The sequence below is a fragment of the Melospiza melodia genome, chromosome 3, assembly GCF_035770615.1.
Source record: "Melospiza melodia melodia isolate bMelMel2 chromosome 3, bMelMel2.pri, whole genome shotgun sequence".
Classification (NCBI taxonomy): Eukaryota; Metazoa; Chordata; class Aves; order Passeriformes; family Passerellidae; genus Melospiza; species Melospiza melodia.
In genome coordinates, this window is record NC_086196.1 from 138,137,401 (window position 1) to 138,152,068 (window position 14,668).

The following is a 14,668-nucleotide window of genomic DNA, read 5'->3' on the forward strand; positions in this document are numbered from 1 at the left end:
TTGGGTTGGAATCTCAGAGTCCTGGCACGGTTTGGGTTGGAATCTCAGAATCCTGGCACGGTTTGGGTTGGAATCTCAGAATCCTGATGTGTTTTGGGTTGGAATCTCAGAATCCTGGCAGGGTTTGGGTTGGAATCTCGGAATTCTGATGTGGTTTGGGTTGGAATCTCAGAATCCTGGCTGGGTTTGGGTTGGAATCTCAGAATTCTGGCACAGTTTGGGTTGGAATCTCAGAATCCTGGCAGGGTTTGGGTTGGAATCTCAGAATCCTGGCAGGGTTTGGGTTGGAATCTCAGAATTCTGATGTGGTTTGGGTTGGAATCTCAGAATCCTGGCAGGGTTTGGGTTGGAATCTCAGAATCCTGATGTGTTTTGGGTTGGAATCTCAGAATCCTGGCAGGGTTTGGGTTGGAATCTCGGAATTCTGATGTGGTTTGGGTTGGAATCTCAGAATCCTGGCACGGTTTGGGTTGGAATCTCGGAATTCTGATGTGGTTTGGGTTGGAATCTCAGAATTCTGGCAGGGTTTGGGTTGGAATCTCAGAATCCTGATGTGGTTTGGGTTGGAATCTCAGAATCCTGGCACGGTTTGAGTTGGAATCTCAGAATTCTGGTGAATTTTGGGTTGGAATCTCAGAATCCTGATGTGGTTTGGGTTGGAATCTCAGAATTCTGATGAATTTTGGGTTGGAATCTCAGAATTCTGTTGTAGTTTCGGTTGGAATCTCAGAATCCTGGCACGGTTTGGGTTGGAATCTCAGAATCCTGGCATGGTTTGGGTTGGAATCTCAGAATCCTGGCACAGTTTGGGTTGTAATCTCAGAATCCTGGCGTGGTTTGGGTTGGAATCTCAGAATCCTGGCACGGTTTGGGTTGGAATCTCAGAATCCTGGCACGGTTTGGGTTGGAATCTCAGAATCCTGATGAGGTTTGGGTTGGAATCTCAGAATCCTGGCGTGGTTTGGGTTGGAATCTCAGAATCCTGGCACGGTTTGGGTTGGAATCTCAGAATCCTGGCACGGTTTGGGTTGGAATCTCAGAATCCTGATGAGGTTTGGGTTGGAATCTCAGAATCCTGGCACGGTTTGGGTTGGAGTCTCAGAATCCTGGAATGGTTTGGGTGGGAATGTCAGAATTCTGGAATGGTCTGGGTGGGAATGTCAGAATTCTGGTGTAATTTGGGTTGGAATCTCAGAATCCTGGCCTGGTTTGGGTTGGAATCTCAGAATCCTGGCCTGGTTTGGGTTGGAATCTCAGAATTCTGGTGAATTTTGGGTTGGAATCTCAGAATCCTGGCACGGTTTGGGTTGGAATCTCAGAATCCTGACATGGTTTGTGTTGGAATCTCAGAATCCTGGCAGGGTTTGGGTTGGAATCTCGGAATTCTGATGTGGTTTGGGTTGGAATCTCAGAATCCTGGCACGGTTTGGGTTGGAATCTCAGAATCCTGGCGTGGTTTGTGTTGGAATCTCAGAATCCTGGCACGGTTTGGGTTGGAATCTCAGAATCCTGGCAGGGTTTGGGTTGGAATCTCAGAATCCTGGCACGGTTTGGGTTGGAATCTCAGAATCCTGGCACGGTTTGGGTTGGAATCTCAGAATTCTGATGAGGTTTGGGTTGGAATCTCTGAGTTCTGATGTGGTTTGGGTTGGAATCTCAGAATCCTGGCAGGGTTTGGGTTGGAATCTCAGAATCCTGGCAGGGTTTGGGTTGGAATCTCAGAATCCTGGCGTGGTTTGGGTTGGAATCTCAGAATCCTGGCTGGGTTTGGGTTGGAATCTCAGAATTCTGGCAGGGTTTGTGTTGGAATCTCAGAATTCTGATGAGGTTTGGGTTGGAATCTCAGAATTCTGGAATGGTTTGGGTTGGAATCTCAGAATCCTGGCAGGGTTTGGGTTGGAATCTCAGAATCCTGGAATGGTTTGGGTTGGAATCTCAGAATTCTGATGAGGTTTGGGTTGGAATCTCAGAATCCTGGCATGGTTTGGGTTGGAATCTCAGAATTCTGATGTAGTTTGTGTTGGAAATGACCTCAACTCATCCCTTCCACACACAGGGACACTTCCACTCTCCTATCTTTCTCCATGCCCCGATTTTCTCCCTTTTTTCCCCATAATTTCTGCTTTTTCTCCCTACCCCGTGCTCTGCTGCCAAGCTGACGCACCGACCTGAGGGACCATCACTGCCAACGTCATTTTCAATTTTCAATTATCATCAACGTCATTCTCAATTTTCATTTTGTGCTGCTTCATCTCCATCAGCTCTCTGAGCTGCCAGCTAATCTGATAAAAATGATCCTTTCCCTCACTGGGACAGGATAAAGAAATACCTGAATCTCCCGAAATTCTGCTTTTCTTACAGATCAATGTGTAAACTCACCAAGCGAAACTTCGGTTTTTACAAAGATAAACAGGGAAACTTCCAGAGGGAAGGAAAGAAATGAATTCCCTGGGTTTTAATATTTCTGCAGCGCCTTCCTTTTGGGGGAATAAACAGGAATTCAGACAGAAATCTTTGCTCGAGGGGGTTGAGTGCGCTTGAGAAATGACTTGGCCGAGGAGTGGGTAAAGAATTGCGGAGCCAGGGGCGATCTTTGCTTCTGAGAGTTGTGAGAAGTTTTCATTTTTCTCACTCCAGAATTTCTGGGTGCCTGTCAGGCCGGGCTGTGGGCTCGCTGATAAGCTTCCCTTCCTTAGGAGCAGCTTTGCAATTATTAAAATTATTCAGGATTTCACAATCTCCACAAAAAAATCGCCGCCGGATGGATTTTTTTGCTTGTCCCTCACGCGCTCCCCTCACGGCCCCGAGCGCGGGGCTGATGGCGGCTCCTTTTGCTCTGTGCGAGGACAATGAGGGCAGGAGGAAGGTGTAAAATTGCGGCTTTTTTTTTTTTTTTTTTTTTTTGCTCTTTGAGGACAAGGAGGGCAGGGGGAAGGTGTAAAATGATGTAAAACCCTCATGCAGATGAGAATTCCTGATGCAGATGAGAATTCATTGCCGCTGCCGTCTCTCACCTGACCCGTGAGTCATGAGGGGAGCGGGGCTCGTTGAGCGCCGCCGCCGCCACCGTGAGTCACCACAGAGGCGGGAGCGGCGGGAGCGGACTCCTAATGAGGGAACAGCGGGGATGGGGAAAGCTGGAAAATGTGGGATTGTGCAGCCCTGAACAACCCTGGGGGAAAGGCTGGAAAATGTGGGATTGTGCAGCCTTGAACAACCCTGGGGGAAAGGCTGGAAAAAATGGGAGTGCAGCTCCTGAACAACCCTGGGGGAAAGGCTGGAAAATCTGGGAGTGTGCAGGCCTGAACCTCCTGAACCGGGATGGGGGAAAGCAGGAAAATCTGGGATTGTGCAGCCCTGAACAACCCTGGGGGAAAGCAGGAAAATATGGGAGTGCAGCTCCTGAGCTGGGATGGGGGAAAGGCAGAAAAATCTGGGATTGTGCGGCCCTGAACAACCCTGGGGGAAAGGCTGGAAAATATGGGAGTGCAGCTCCTGAACAACCCTGGGGGAAAGGCTGGAAAATCTGGCAGTGTGCAGGCCTGAACCTCCTGAACCGGGATGGGGGAAAGCAGGAAAATCTGGGATTGTGCAGCCCTGAACAACCCTGGGGGAAAGGCAGGAAAATCTGGGAGTGTGCAGCCCTGAACAACCCTGGGAGAAAGGCTGGAAAATCTGGGATTGTGCAGCCCTGAACAACCCTGGGGGAAAGGCAGGAAAATCTGGGAGTGCAGCTCCTGAGCAGGGCTGGGGGAAAAGCAGGAAAATCTGGGAGTGTGCAGCCCTGAACCTCCTGGGAGTGCAGGCACAAAAAGCTGGGATTGCAGCCCTGAGCTGGGATGGGGGAAAGGCAGGAAAATCTGGGAGTGTGCAGCTCCTGAACCTCTTTAGTCAGGTTGGCGGAAAGGCAGGAAAATCTGGGAGTGTGCAGGCCTGAACCTCCTGAACCAGGATGGGGGAAAGCAGGAAAATCTGGGATTGTGAAGTCCTGAACAACCCTGGGGGAAAGGCTGGAAAATCTGGGATTGTGCAGCCCTGAACAACCCTGGGGGAAAGCAGGAAAATCTGGGATTGTGCAGCTCCTGAGCTGGGATGGGGGAAAGGCAGAAAAATCTGGGATTGTGCGGCCCTGAACAACCCTGGGGGAAAGGCTGGAAAATATGGGAGTGCAGCTCCTGAACAACCCTGGGGGAAAGGCTGGAAAATCTGGGAGTGTGCAGGCCTGAACCTCCTGAACCGGGATGGGGGAAAGCAGGAAAATCTGGGAGTGTGAAGTCCTGAACAACCCTGGGGGAAAGGCTGGAAAATGTGGGATTGTGCAGCCCTGAACAACCCTGGGGGAAAAGCAGGAAAATCTGGGAGTGCAGCTCCTGAGCTGGGATGGAGGAAAAGCAGAAAAATCTGGGATTGTGCAGCCCTGAACAACCCTGGGGGAAAAGCAGGAAAATGTGGGATTGTGCAGCCCTGAACAACCCTGGGGGAAAGGCAGGAAAATCTGGGAGTGCAGCTCCTGAGCAGGGCTGGGGGAAAAGCAGGAAAATCTGGGAGTGTGCAGCCCTGAACCTCCTGGGAGTGCAGGCACAAAAAGCTGGGATTGCAGCCCTGAGCTGGGATGGGGGAAAGGCAGGAAAATCTGGGAGTGTGCAGCTCCTGAACCTCTTTAGCCAGGTTGGCGGAAAGGCGGGAAAATCTGGCAGTGTGCAGGCCTGAACCTCCTGAACCGGGATGGGGGAAGCAGGAAAATCTGGGATTGTGCAGCCCTGAACAACCCTGGGATTGCAGCCCTGAACCTCTTTGGCCAGGCTGGGGGAAAAGCCAGAAAATCTGGGATTGCAGCTCCTGAGCTGGGCTGGGGCAAAAGCAGGAAAATCTGGGATTGTGCAGCCCTGAACCACCCTGGGGAAAAGCAGGAAAATCTGGGATTGCAGATCCTGAGCCACCCTGGGGAAAAGCAGGAAAATCTGGGATTGTGCAGCCCTGAGCTGGGATGGGTGAAAAGCAGGAAAATCTGGGATCGCAGCTCCTGAGCCAGCCTGGGGTGTTCCTGTGGGGAAAAATGGATCCAGGGAGAGCTCAGGAGAGCTGGAGAGGAGTTGGGATAAAGCATGGAGGGACAATGGTCCCTTCCCACCCAAACCATTCCACGATTTTCATGATTTCTGTGATTTCAGGATCTTTAGAAGAGATTTGGAGAGGTTTGGATGGGATTTGGGAAGCAATTCCTGGCTGGAGAGAATTCCCAGAGATCCCTGGCAGTGTCCAAGGAGCAGCCTGATCCCATGGGAGGTTCCTGCAGGTGCTTGGAATGGTCCCTTCCCACCCAAACCATTCCATGATTTTCCCCACCCAAACCATTCCATGATTTCTGTGATTTCAGGATCTTTAGAAGAGATTTGGAGAGGTTTGGATGGGATTTGGGAAGCAATTCCTGGCTGGATAAAATTCCCAAAAATCCCTGGAAATGTCCAAGGCCAGGCTGGAGCAGCTGATCCCATGGGAGGTTCCTGCAGGTGCTTGGAATGGTCCCTTCCCACCCAAACCATTCCATGATTTCCACAATTTCTGTGATTTCAGGATCTTTAGAAGAGATTTGGAGAGGTTTGGATGGGATTTGGGAAGCAATTCCTGGCTGGAGAGAATTCCCAGAGATCCCTGGCAGTGTCCAAGGAGCAGCCTGATCCCATGGGAGGTTCCTGCAGGTGCTTGGAATGGTCCCTTCCCACCCAAACCATTCCATGATTTTCCCCACCCAAACCATTCCATGATTTCTGTGATTTCAGGATCTTTAGAAGAGATTTGGAGAGGTTTGGATGGGATTTGGGAAGCAATTCCTGGCTGGATAAAATTCCCAAAAATCCCTGGAAATGTCCAAGGCCAGGCTGGAGCAGCTGATCCCATGGGAGGTTCCTGCAGGTGCTTGGAATGGTCCCTTCCCACCCAAACCATTCCATGATTTTCCCCACCCAAACCATTCCATGATTTCTTTGATTTCAGGATTTTTAGAAGAGATTTGGAGAGGTTTGGATGGGATTTGGGAAGCAATTCCTGGCTGAAGAGAATTCCCAGAGATCCCTGGCAGTGTCCAAGGAGCAGCTGATCCCGTGGGAGGTTCCTGCAGCTGCTTGGAATTGGATCATCTTGAAGGTCCCCTTCCTACAACCAAATAATTCCACGATTTCTGTGATTTCAGTATTTTTAGAGATACAGAAATAATTTATAATTTTAAATTTTTTCTTCTGATGCCTGATGTTCGATAAGGCTGCACGTGACAGTTCCAGCCTCTCCTGCACCTCATTTTCCTGAGACAACTTCCAGGTGCAAATCAGACCCAAATATCCCCAGAACAGACCCAAAACTGTGAATAATCAGTCCCTTAAAAATCTCATTTTCCACATGGAACCCCAGAACTCCTGAGGAGGAATTGCTGCCTTTGATTCCTGAGGAGCAGCTCCCAACTCCACCTTTTCCTTGGATTTCCATCTCCCATTTCCTTGGATTTCCATCCACCATTTCCTTGCATTTCCATCCCCCATTTCCTTGGATTTCCTTCCACCTTTTCCTTGGATTTCCATCCACCATTTCCTTGCATTTCCATCCCCCATTTCCTTGGATTTCCATCCCCTTTTTCCTTGGATTTCCATCCACCATTTCCTTGCATTTCCATCCCCCATTTCCTTGCATTTCCATCAATTTCCTTGAATTTCCATTCACTTTTCCTTGGATTTCCATCCACCTTTTTCCTTGGATTTCCATCCCCCATTTCCTTGGATTTCCATCCCCCATTTCCTTGCATTTCCATCCCCATTTCCTTGCATTTCCATCGATTTCCTTGGATTTCCATTCACTTTTCCTTGGATTTTCATCCACTTTTCCTTGCATTTCCATCCACTTTTTCCCTGGATTTCCATCCACTTTTCCTTGGATTTCCATCCACTTTTTCAATGGATTTCCATCCACCATTTCCTTGGATTTCCATCCCCCATTTCCTTGGATTTCCTTCCACCTTTTCCTTGGATTTCCTTCCATCATTTCCTTGGATTTCCATCCACCTTTCCTTGCATTTCCTTCCATCATTTCCTTGGATTTCCATCCCCCATTTCCTTGGATTTCCATCGTTTTCCTTGAATTTCCATTCACTTTTTCTTGGATTTCCATCCACTTTTCCTTGGATTTCCTTCCATCTTTTCCCTGGATTTCCATCCACCATTTCCTTGGATTTCCATCCACTTTTCCAATGAATTTCCATCCACCTTTTCTTGGATTTCCATCCACCTTTTCCTCAGATTTCCATCCACCGTTTCCTTGGATTTCCATCCACTTTTTCAATGAATTTCCATCCACCATTTCCTTGGATTTCCATCTCCCATTTCCTTGGATTTCCAACCACCATTTCCCTGGATTTCCATCCCCCATTTCCTTGCATTTCCTTCCACCTTTTTCCTTGGATTTCCATCCACCTTTTCCTTGCATTTCCATCTCCCATTTCCTTGCATTTCCATCGATTTCCTTGAATTTCCATCCACTTTTCCTTGGATTTCCATCCACTTTTTCCCTGGATTTCCATCCACTTTTTCAATGAATTTCCATCCACCATTTCCTTGTATTTCCATCTCCCATTTCCTTGGATTTCTAACCACCTTTTCCCTGGATTTCCATCCACTTTTTCAATGAATTTCCATCCACCTTTTCCTTGGATTTCCATCCCCTTTTTCCTTGGATTTCCATCCCCCATTTCCTTGGATTTCCATCCCCCGTTTCCTTGGATTTCCATCCACCATTTCCTTGGATTTCCATCCACCATTTCCTTGGATTTCCATTCACTTTTCCTTGGATTTCCATCCACTTTATCAATGAATTTCCATCCCCCATTTCCTTGGATTTCCTTCCATCATTTCCTTGGATTTCCATCCACTTTTTCCCTGGATCTCCATCCACCATTCCTTGGATTTCCATCCCCCATTTCCTTGGATTTCCATCCCCCATTTCCTTGGATTTCCATCCACCATTTCCTTGGATTTCCATCGATTTCCTTGAATTTCCATTCACTTTTCCTTGGATTTCCATCCACTTTTCCTTGGATTTCCATCCACCTTTTCCTCAGATTTCCATCCCCCATTTCCTTGGATTTCCATCCACTTTTCCCTGGATTTCCATCCACCATTTCCTTGGATTTCCATCCCCCATTTCCTTGGATTTCCATCCACCTTTTCCTTGCATTTCCATCCACCGTTTCCTTGCATTTCCACCCACCTTTTCCTTGCATTTCCATCCACTTTTTCTTTGGATTTTCGTCCTCCATTTCCTTGGATTTCCATCCACCATTTCCTTGGATTTCCATCTAATTTTTCCTTGGATTTCCATCCACCTTTTCAGATTTTTCAGCCAGAGACCTCTCCAACCCCAAAATTCTCAATTTCCCACATTAATTTCAAATATTTCATCCAAAGACCTCTCCAACCCCAACCATTCTCAAATTTTCACCCAAATTTCAGATATTTCATCCAAAGACCTCCCTAACCCCAAAATTCTCAGATTCCCACCTTGATTTCAGATATTTCATCCAAAGACTTCTCCAACCCCAACCATTCTCAGATTTTCACCTTAATTTCTCATATTTCATCCAGAGACTTCTCCAACCCCAAAATTCTCAATTTCCCACATTAATTTCAGATTTTTCAGCCAGAGATCTCTCCAACCCCAGCCATTCTCAGATTCCCACCGAAATTTCAGATTTTTCATCCAGAGACTTCTCCAACCCAAAATTCTCAATTTCCCACATTAATTTCAGATATTTCATCCAAAGACCTCTCCAACCCCAACATTCTCAAATTTTCAGCCAAATTTCAGATATTTCATCCAAAGAGCTCCCTAACCCCAAAATTCTCAGATTCCCACCTTGATTTCAGATATTTCAGCCAGAGACTTCTCCAACCCCAAAATTCTCAGATTCCCACCTGAATTTCAGATTTTTCAGCCAGAGACCTCTCCAACCCCAACCATTCTCAAATTTTCACCCCAATTTCAGATATTTCATCCAAAGACCTCTCCAACCCCAAAATTCTCAAGTTCTCACCTTAATTTCAGATATTTCATCCAAAGACTTCTCCAACCCCAACCATTCCCAGATTTTCACCTTAATTTCTCATATTTCATCCAGAGACTTCTCCAACCCCAAAATTCTCAATTTCCCACCCAAATTTCAGATATTTCAGCCAGAAACCTCTCCAACCCCAAAATTCTCAATTTCCCACATTAATTTCAGATATTTCATCCAGAGACCTCTCCAACCCCAACATTCTCAGATTCCCACCTGAATTTCAGATATTTCAGCCAGAAACCTCTCCAACCCCAAAATTCTCAGATTTTCAGCCAAATTTCAGATATTTCATCCAAAGACCTCCCTAACCCCAAAATTCTCAATTTCCCACCTTAATTTCAGATATTTCATCCAAAGACTTCTCCAACCCCAACCATTCTCAGATTTTCACCTTAATTTCTCATATTTCATCTAGAGACTTCTCCAACCCCAAAATTCTCAATTTCCCACATTAATTTCAGATATTTCATCCAAAAACCTCTCCAACCCCAAAATTCTCAGATTCCCACCTGAATTTCAGATTTTTCAGCCAGAAACCTCTCCAACCCCAAAATTCTCAGATTTTCAGCCAAATTTCAGATATTTCATCCAAAGACTTCTCCAACCCCAACCATTCTCAGATTTTCACCTTAATTTCTCATATTTCATCCAGAGACTTCTCCAACCCCAAAATTCTCAGATTCCCACCTAAATTTCAGATATTTCAGCCAGAGATCTCTCCAACCCCAAAATTCTCAATTTCCCACATTAATTCAAATATTTCATCCAAAGACCTCTCCAACCCCAACCATTCTCAGATTTTCACCTTAATTTCTCATATTTCATCCAGAGACCTCTCCAACCCCAAAATTCTCAATTTCCCACCTGAATTTCTCATATTTCAGCCAGAGATCTCTCCAACCCCAGAATTCTCAGATTCCCACCGAAATTTCAGATATTTCATCCAGAGACTTCTCCAACCCCAAAATTCTCAATTTCCCACCCAAATTTCAGATATTTCATCCAGAGACTTCTCCAACCCCAACCATTCTCAGATTTTCACCTTAATTTCTCATATTTCATCCAGAGACTTCTCCAACCCCAAAATTCTCAGATTCCACCTAAATTACTCATATTTCAGCCAGAGATCTCTCCAACCCCAGAATTCTCAGATTCCCACCTGAATTTCAGATATTTCATCCAGAGACTTCTCCAACCCCAAAATTCTCAATTTCCCACCCAAATTTCAGATATTTCATCCAGAGACTTCTCCAACCCCAAAATTCTCAGATTCCCACCTAAATTTCTCATATTTCATCCAGAGACTTCTCCAACCCCAAAATTCTCAGATTCCCACCTAAATTTCTCATATTTCAGCCAGAGATCTCTCCAACCCCAAAATTCTCAATTTCCCACATTAATTTCAAATATTTCATCCAAAGACCTCTCCAACCCCAACCATTCTCAAATTTTCACCCAAATTTCAGATATTTCATCCAAAGACCTCCCTAACCCCAAAATTCTCAATTTCCCACATTAATTTCAGATATTTCATCCAAAGACTTCTCCAACCCCAGCCATTCTCAGATTTTCACCTTAATTTCTCATATTTCATCCAGAGACTTCTCCAACCCCAAAATTCTCAATTTCCCACCCAAATTTCAGATATTTCATCCAGAGACCTCTCCAACCCCAAAATTCTCAATTTCCCACATTAATTCAGATATTTCAGCCAGAGACCTCTCCAACCCCAACATTCTCAGATTCCCACCTGAATTTCAGATTTTTCAGCCAGAGACCTCTCCAACCCCAAAATTCTCAATTTCCCACCTAAATGTGTCATATTTCAGCCAGAGACCTCTCCAACCCCAAAATTCTCAATTTCCCACCGAAATTTCAGATATTTCATCCAAAAACCTCTCCAACCCCAAAATTCTCAATTTCCCACATTAATTTCAGATATTTCATCCAAAAACCTCTCCAACCCCAGAATTCTCAGATTCCCACCTGAATTTCAGATTTTTCAGCCAGAGACCTCTCCAACCCCAAAATTCTGCGATTCCCACCCGAATTCCAGATTTTCCAGCCGTTCTTCCGCTGGCTCCAAGGAATGCCGGTGGCTGCAGGCAGAGGGCAGCGCTGGCTGCGATTTTGGAGGTTCTGGCACAGAATTCCCAGAGAATTTTGGATCCCTGGAAGTGTCCAAGGCCAGGCTGGAGCAATCTGAGATGGGGGAAGGGGCCGGATGAGCTTCGAGCTCCCTCCCCACCCAAACCCGGCTGGAATTTTGGCGTTCTGAAGGTTCAGCAACGCCTGGATTTTAATTTCTATATCAATAATCAAACCTGCTTTTAAAAATGCTTAAAAAAAAAAAAAACAAACCCTTGCTTTTATAAAGTAGAAATCTGTTCTAAATAAGAATTTTGAGCTTTTTCTGCGAGACAGCTTCCTGCAGGGCAGTCTGGTGCTGAGTTTTAACCAAAATTCGGCTTTTTGCTCGGTTTTTAGGGCTCTGTGGGATATTTGGGCTGTGAATGTTTTCCGGTGAGCCCTGCAGGGCAGTCTGGTGCTGCATTTTAACCAAAATTCGGCTTTTTGCTCGGTTTTTAGGGCTCTGTGGGATATTTGGGGTAAGTTGAGGCTGTGAATGTTTTCCAATGAGCCCTGCAGGGCAGTCTGGTGCTGCATTTTTAACCAAAATTCGGCTTTTTTGCCCGGTTTTTAGGGAATATTTGGGCTGTGAATGTTTTCCAGTGAGCCCAGTATATCAGTCTGGTGCTGTGTTTTAACCAAAATTCGGCTTTTTTGCTCGGTTTTTAGGGCTCTCTGGGATATTTGGGGTAAGTTGAGGCTGTGAATGTTTTCCAGTGAGCACTGCAGGGCGGTCTGGTGCTGCGTTTTAACCAAAATTCGGCTTTTTTGCTCGGTTTTTGGGGCTCTGTGGGATATTTGGGCTGTGAATGTTTTCCAGTGAGCCCTGCAGGGCAGTCTGGTGCCGCATTTTAACCAAAATTCGGCTTTTTTGCTCAGTTTTTGGGGCTCTGTGGGATATTTGGGCTGTGAATGTTTTCCAGTGAGCCCAGTAGAGCGGTCTGGTGCTGCATTTTAACCAAAATTCGACTTTTTTGCTCAGTTTTTAGGGAATATTTGGGCTGTGAATGTTTTCCAGTGAGCCCAGTATATCAGTCTGGTGCCGCATTTTAACCAAAATTCGGCTTTTTTGCTCGGTTTTTGGGGCTCTGTGGGATATTTGGGGTACAGATTGCTCGGTTTTTAGGGCTCTGTGGGATATTTGGGCTGTGAATGTTTTCCAGTGAGCCCTGCAGGGCAGTCTGGTGCTGCATTTTAACCAAAATTCGGCTTTTTTGCTCGGTTTTTAGGGCTCTGTGGGATATTTGGGCCGTGAATGTTTTCCAGTGAGCCCAGTATATCAGTCTGGTGCCGCATTTTAACCAAAATTCGGGTTTTTTGCTCGGTTTTTGGGGCTCTGTGGGATATTTGGGCTGTGAATGTTTTCCAGTGAGCCCAGTAGAGCGGTCTGGTGCTGCATTTTAACCAAAATTCGACTTTTTTGCTCAGTTTTTAGGGAATATTTGGGCTGTGAATGTTTTCCAGTGAGCCCAGTAGGGCAGTCTGGTGCTGCATTTTTAACCAAAATTCGGCTTTTTTGCTCGGTTTTTGGGGCTCTGTGGGATATTTGGGGTAAGTTGAGGCTGTGAATGTTTTCCAGTGAGCCCAGTAGGGCGGTCTGGTGCTGCATTTTAACCAAAATTCGGCTTTTTTGCTCGGTTTTTAGGGCTCTGTGGGATATTTGGGCCGTGAATGTTTTCCAGTGAGCCCTGCAGGGCAGTCTGGTGCTGCGTTTTAACCAAAATTCGGCTTTTTTGCTCGGTTTTTGGGGCTCTGTGGGATATTTGGGCTGTGAATGTTTTCCAGTGAGCACAGTAGAGCAGTCTGGTGCTGCATTTTGACCAAAATTCGGCTTTTTTTGCTCGGTTTTTAGGGCTCTGTGGGATATTTGGGGTAACAGACGAGCGCGTTGAGGCTGTGAATGTTTTCCAGTGAGCCCATTAGGGCAGTCTGGTGCTGCATTTTAACCAAAATTCGGCTTTTCTGCTCGGTTTTTAGGGCTCTGTGGGATATTTGGGGTACAGATTGCTCGGTTTTTAGGGCTCTGTGGGATATTTGGGGTAACAGACGAGCGCGTTGAGGCTGTGAATGTTTTCCAGTGAGCCCAGAGTGAGAAATCTCCTGGCCCACAGCTCTCAGCAAACCCTTCTCCCCTCCTGCTCCCGCAGGCAGCCAAAAAACCGCCCCCAATTGCCCCGAAATGTCCCTTAATTGAGCTCCCCGAGCTGCTAATTGTGATTGCAACAAAAAAAAAAACCACAAAAAACCCACAAAAAACCACAAAAAAAGCCACAAATAACCGAGGCAGGCTTTGAGTCACCGCGGTGATTCATGCTGGGGCCGCGAGTGCTCCCGCTCGGCTCTTATCTCCTCTCATCTGTGACCGCTCTCCTCTTATCTCCTCTTATCTCCTTTTTATCTCCTATTATCTGTGCTGACCCTCTGCTGCAGGGGACGCTCCTTCATTTCATCCGCCTCAGCCCCAAATCCGCGGAATTTTGGGGGTTTTCAGGAGCTCGATCTCTGCCCGGGGGGGAGAATGGGAAATGAAAAATCGAGTTTGAGTCAGCGGCCTGCGGCCCTGAGGGGGTGCGGGGACAGGGAGGCCCCAATTCCTGCAGCCATTTTGGGATGTGGGGACTCGCCGGTTGGGTTGAAAATTGTAAATTTTAAAAATTTTCATAGGAATGAAATGGTTGTAAAAACAGGAATCAGCCCTCGCCCTGCGGTCCTGACGGAGTGCAGGGACAGGGAGGCTCCCGAAGCTCCAAATTCGGCCCCAATTCCTGCAGCCATTTTGGGATGTGGGGTCTCGCCGGTTGGGTTTTAAATTTTTAGAATTTTCATAGGAATGAAATGGTGATAAAAATAGGAATCAGCCCTCGCCCTGCAGTCCTGAGGGGGTGCGGGGACAGGGAGGCTCCCGAAGGTTGGGTTTCAAATTTTAAATTTAAAAAATTTTCATAGGAATGAAATGGTGATAAAAACAGGAATCAGCCCTCGCCCTGCGGTCCTGAGGGGGTGCGGGGACAGGGAGGCTCCCGAAGCTCCCAATTCCTGCAGCCATTTTGGGATGTGGGGACTCGCCGGTTGGGTTTCAAATTTTAAATTTTTAGAATTTTCATAGGAATGAAATGGTGATAAAAACAGGAATCAGCCCTCGCCCTGCGGTCCTGAGGGGGTGCGGGGACAGGGAGGCTCCAAATTCCTGCAGCCATTTTGGGATGTGGGGACTCGCTGGTTGGGTTTCAAATTTTAAATTTTAAAAATTTTCGTAGGAATGAAATGGTGATAAAAACAGGAATCAGCCCTCGCCCTGCGGTCCTGAGGGGGTGCAGGGACAGGGAGGCTCCCGAAGGTTGGGTTTCAAATTTTAAATTCTAAAAATTTTCATAGGAATGAAATGGTGATAAAAATAGGAATCAGCCCTTGCCCTGCGGTCCTGAGGGGTTGCGGGGACAA

The 14,668-nt window shown here is 46.6% G+C and overlaps 1 protein-coding gene across 1 annotated transcript in view; it reads left to right on the forward strand.

The window, feature by feature from the left end:
• ELP3 (elongator acetyltransferase complex subunit 3) overlaps positions 1-14,668 on the forward strand; it is a 420,642-nt gene that overhangs the window by 33,520 nt on the left and 372,454 nt on the right. The gene's annotated exons all lie outside the window — the stretch shown is intronic.